General features: G+C 36.3%; 1 long non-coding RNA gene across 1 annotated transcript; it reads right to left on the bottom strand.

The window, feature by feature from the left end:
* Positions 1 to 1,395: 1,395 nt before the first annotated feature.
* Positions 1,396 to 3,572, bottom strand: LOC125260915. The gene is made up of 3 exons (XR_007183152.1): positions 3,412 to 3,572; positions 2,803 to 2,950; positions 1,396 to 1,888 (listed from the first exon to the last, which is right to left on the bottom strand). It is a non-coding gene; the product is annotated as an uncharacterized LOC125260915 (long non-coding RNA).
* Positions 3,573 to 5,299: the final 1,727 nt, after the last annotated feature.

Here is a 5,299-nt window from a genome sequence, read left to right as displayed (position 1 = left end):
CATTGAGTTATGATCCCATGATTCTGAGAGATGTGACAAAACAGTTACATGAGAAATTGCACTATTCGCTATAACTCCGCTGCCTTTAAAGTTGTTCTTTTGCTGTTCATGGTGCTGAAAAATCTTTAACAATTGGATTATTAAGGAGTGCAAATACATTTTCATCTAGCATTTAAATAAAGTTATTACATACTATCACTATGAAACCCAAAATGTAAAATTTTGGTAACTTTTTTATATGAATGGAAAAATCAACTCAGATCATGCACACATCATAAAACATTAGAAGTCACTTAATGTTATCACAGTTACATTTATTTATGTATTATTCATTTTTGGATGAACTATCTCTTTAAAGTATTCATGGTAAAGTAATCATTGAGGGAGTATGACTGAAGTATGACAAATGTTTTTGCTGCTTTTGGCAACCTTTTTTGTTTGGAGTTCATATCTGGAGTTAATGCATTTGTTTTTAATGTGTTAAATAGCATGGAATATTTAGTGTGCTTGTGCTTATATAAAATGATTTGATAAAATGAGATTTGTAAAAATATAAAAATAATAACAATAAAATCTTATTCTCAAAAATCCCAAAAAATCTTGTGGTACAAGACACTGTGGCATGGCAAGGGGGCCCTTGGTGTTGCTATAGCCCCAGGGCCCAATGTGTTCTTAATCCGGGCCTGTGTGCATGCAAAACAATGATAACATGATCATTTTGTATAATCATCCATGTTTGATGTTCTGGAGTCCTTCATCTGAAGTATTCATAACAGGCTGGATCCAAGCTGGAGCTGGAGCTGATAGTCTCTGATATTCAACAGTGCTTTGATCTGCCTGCATTGACACTATTCTTTAAGAGCTGCTGTGCAGTCAAAATTATATACCAGTTATCAATGTAAAGCTGCTTTGACACAATCTGCATTGTAAAAAGCGCTATATAAATAAAGGTGACTCGACTATAAATAAGCAGTAGAATCAATAGATAACACTTTTAAAATGACTGTGCACTGTTAAAAAATTACTGTAAATTTTACAGTAAAATACTGGCAGCAGGGTTGCCAGCCAGTTACTGTAATTTTTACAGTAGTGTTTCTGTAATTTAATTTACAGAATTTTACTGTAATCGAGAATACAGTAAAATTCTGTAAATTAAATTACAGAAACACTACTGTAGAAATTACAGTAACTGGCTGGCAACCCTGCTGCCAGTATTTTACTGTAAAATTTACAGTAATTTATATATTTTGTATACTGCATTTTTACAAAAAAAATATATTGTATACTGCATTTAACATACTTCTTTAAATAGCAAATACACACATTCAAGTAGTTTAGTCAAGTAGAATATGTAAAATGCAGTATAAAATATATTTTCCCTATTGCTCACTTAATGACTGGGAGCTGAATTTTAAATTTAATCTATTAACTGCATAAACTTTAAACAAATTTTAACTGCATAAAGTGTTGTATAATGCATAACTTAATTCACCCCCCTCCCAAACAAATGATGCTTCTTAATCTTGAAAAACAGGTCAAAATGTAATAAATATATCTTTCAAATTTACATTAAAAAATGCCATAAAAGGTGTATTATTTTGAATTTATTTTTTATTTAGAAAATCATTTTATTTTTTAAAGGGACAAAAGTTTGTCATGAAAATGTTTTTAAATTACTTATTGGCCATCATGGCCCTTCACACAAAGAAATACAATTATAACTATAACTTGACCAACAGGGTCATATAAAAACATTTCTTAAAACCCACATCACTTTTATCACTTCATAAACATACCAACATGGCCAAACAACAAGTCCAACAAATTTGCGATCAAAAAAGAACAATTCTGCTCCAGATGATGTTCCATCCCAGGATTCAAAGAGAGGCTAGAAATATTGAAAGGAACAAAGAGGACAATACATTAGATATATTACAAAACATAATACTTTAAGGGTGCGTTCACACTTGTAGTTTGGTTTGTTTGGTTCATTTGGTCCGGACCAAAGAAGAAAAAAAAACATTTAGTCCTGGTCCGGTTAGCGTTCAGATTGGCAATTTTATCACCGAACCAAAAGATATCGAACCTAAAGGCACAGGGACACATTCACAACGTGATTGGTCGGATTTTATGACGTATTGCCTATTTTGAGACGGAACTTACCGAACATCCAAAACAATGCTGTTTGCTGAGGTAAATGCGCTCGTTGTGTGTGCGTAGCGGGGCGTAGCCTGCATGTGATGGTATTTTGGCCAGTTGGGAACTCGTGAAGAGCTTATAAAATGTGTAAAGTAGTCAAAACAGCGGCAGGAATCCATCCGTCACACACACAAACGATCTGCTGTGTGGAGACGCGCGTCTGATGCCTGTGATGAGCAAACTCGAGCTATGATGAGCTATGACGAGAAAAACCGACATGCGTGAGGATTCTGTCCTTTTTAGGGTCTCATCTTCCTGTTTTTGGTTCGGTTACATGTCTTTGGTCCGTGTTGCGTTCATATATCATTCGAACCGCACCAGAGTTCATTTGGAAGCGGACCGAGACCCATCTTTTCAGCGGTCTCGGTCCGCTTGTTTGATGCGCACCGGGGTTCGGATGGCAGCGTTCACATATGTTCAAATGAACCGCACTAACCGAGCAACCGCACCAGGGTTCGTTTTAATCGAACCAAACATGGCAAGTGTGAACGCACCCTAAGAGACTGATAGAGGGATGATAGATACAGTCAGATACAGATATAGAATAATAAAAGTATATAATAAAAGGAAAAATAGATCTTGGTGTGTGTGTGTATTTCTTACATTTCAGAAATTCCACTGAAAATCCATCACTTTGCACAGAAGAGTGGCCACATGTAGGTTGAACGCAACCCGTTTCTTCTGAACTGTCTGCCTGTTGTTTTAGATGGCACTTTTCCTTTCGTCTTTGTTCCTCTCTCCAGATAAATACCTACAAAGTGCATAAAGGGTCAGGAATTCAGATTGGTTTTAGCTTTTGAGGCATGTAATCATGTTTATGAAATTATACCATGTGGTAGAGCAGTATTAGCCTACAACTCCAGTCCTGAATACTTACCTCCCAGAACGTTTTAGATGTCCCACTAATCAACACCTTATTTAACTAATTTGTTTGCCAGGGTCAAATAGAGAGACATCTAAAACATTCATCCTAAAAAATAAATGTCTAATCTAGTTGAGAAACAAATAGTTTGTAGTTGTGTTAAAGGCCTCAATAGATATAAAATGTACATCTAAAAGACAAGTACAGGATGATCAGTTTGTTCATATCTGTAAATAGCACATTTCATTTCAAGTTAAAAAAGATTTGTTTTCGTAATGGTACGTACGTTAATACATTAACTATACAAGGCAAACTGAAATCAAACAGAGATGTTAAAGTGTTTGCATTACCTTAAGTTAGCAAATGTCCACAAATACATCACATTGGTTACGTTAACAGCATGAAGCAGCACCATTTTGCGTGACACATCCTCCGTGAGCGGCCTAATCGCGTCGCGAGGCTTTTTCGTTTCGGCCCGTGTTAACAGATGACTGTCTGCCTGTACAAATGTGATTTACGCCATAAAAAAATCACGACCAGCAAACAGTAAACAGCAATGTTTTATTACCTTAATCCGACTAAAGTCATACTCGAAGTAAACACAAATCGAATTAAGACAGGTGGAGTATTCCTATTTTAGTCGCATTATTGGAGTGCATTGTAGACATGTACACACCTTAATCACACTATTAACGTCATGACGGGAGTTTTCGCTGCACTTTGCTACAGGACACATAGCGTTTTGACGGCAAACAAGAGAGCAAGCTTCATGCAAGAAGCCACAAATCAAATTCCTCTCACCTCATCTCTCATCCAGTACCTCTGAGTTTGTCGCGGTGGCATGAATGAAAGTTGCCGAAAGTACAGAAGGTCTGTTGCTGGAGAATTTGTATCCACCGTTGTCTATTTACAGAGCCCCACACATGAGAGGGAAAATAAATAGTAGCCTAGGCTAAATCGTGCGAACGAACTAATTTATAAATCATGCGCATATCATTTATAAATCAAGGGAATTAATTAGTAAATCGTGCGCACAATTTATTATTTTTTTTCTTCCATGTCATGTGCGGGGCTCCGTATATTTGCACGTAGGCCTATATTGCATGTCAAATAATTAACTGCACTTGAAACTTTCGTAAGATAACACACGGTTTTGGGTGTAATCTTACGAAAGTTTCAAGTGCAGTTAATATATGGCACGAACGGTGTGGTAATATGTGAAATTCTGTAGAGAACGTCGGACGGCGTGCCGTGGGGACGTAATGAAGTTTGCCTTAATCGATCTATGTTCTATAACATGTAAAACGGGAACATGAAAGGACTGTTCTAAAGGCAACTCATGTAAACACCTTAATCATAATATTGTCTTAATCAGAATAAGGGCAGTAATTAGATTACTGCTGTCCATGTAAACGTAGTCACTGACTCTAGTGGGAATCAGAGTTTCTCTCTCACCCGAGTTTGTTCATCTACCATCATGGTACAGGCTTGTGGTTAATCTGACAGGAAGTCAACTTGGATAGCAAGATGACACTGATATATTCCCAGCTAACAGAATATTGTTATAAGAACGTTCCCTAAATGTTGGTTCTGGGAACATAAAAATTAAATTGATTAAACAACTCCACATAAAGCATTACCAGCTTCACTTATTACAGATTGATTTTATTTCTGCCAGATGTCTACAGAAGCTCTTATTGAGAATTACCAGAGGTTTAGCTTTTTTTTTTTTTTTTTTTTAATGTTTAGTCGACATCATGGGAATCAGTGTTTTCTTTAGTTGAACTCCTGTTTTTTTGAGTTGCTTCTTTATCAGCAATTGCAGGTGTTTTCAGAAAACATTTATGCATTGATAAAGCAGATCAACATGTTTTAATGGTCAAATAACTGCATTAAAGTGGTTTAAACCAGTGGTTCTCAACTCCAGTCCTCGGGACCCACTGCTCTGCACATTTTGTATGTCTCTCTTATCTGACACACTCAGTTCAGTTCATGCAGTCTCTCCTAACGAGCTGATGATCTAAATCAGGTGTGTTAAATAAGGGATACATACAAAATGTGCAGAGCAGTGGGTCCCGAGGACTGGAGTTGAGAACCACTGGTTTAAACAACTGCCTTTTGTGTAATTGCTGCTTTAGTTTTTAGTTAAATCTCGATAACTGTTAAAAAGCTTTAAAAAAAGATATATTTCCTGTGGTAAATTTCCTGTATTGGCTGTAAATGGTGTTTTCCATCTAT

Source organism: Megalobrama amblycephala, unplaced genomic scaffold (genome assembly GCF_018812025.1).
Source record: "Megalobrama amblycephala isolate DHTTF-2021 unplaced genomic scaffold, ASM1881202v1 scaffold199, whole genome shotgun sequence".
NCBI classification, from domain to species: Eukaryota; Metazoa; Chordata; class Actinopteri; order Cypriniformes; family Xenocyprididae; genus Megalobrama; species Megalobrama amblycephala.
This window is presented reverse-complemented; position numbering and strand designations above follow the sequence as displayed.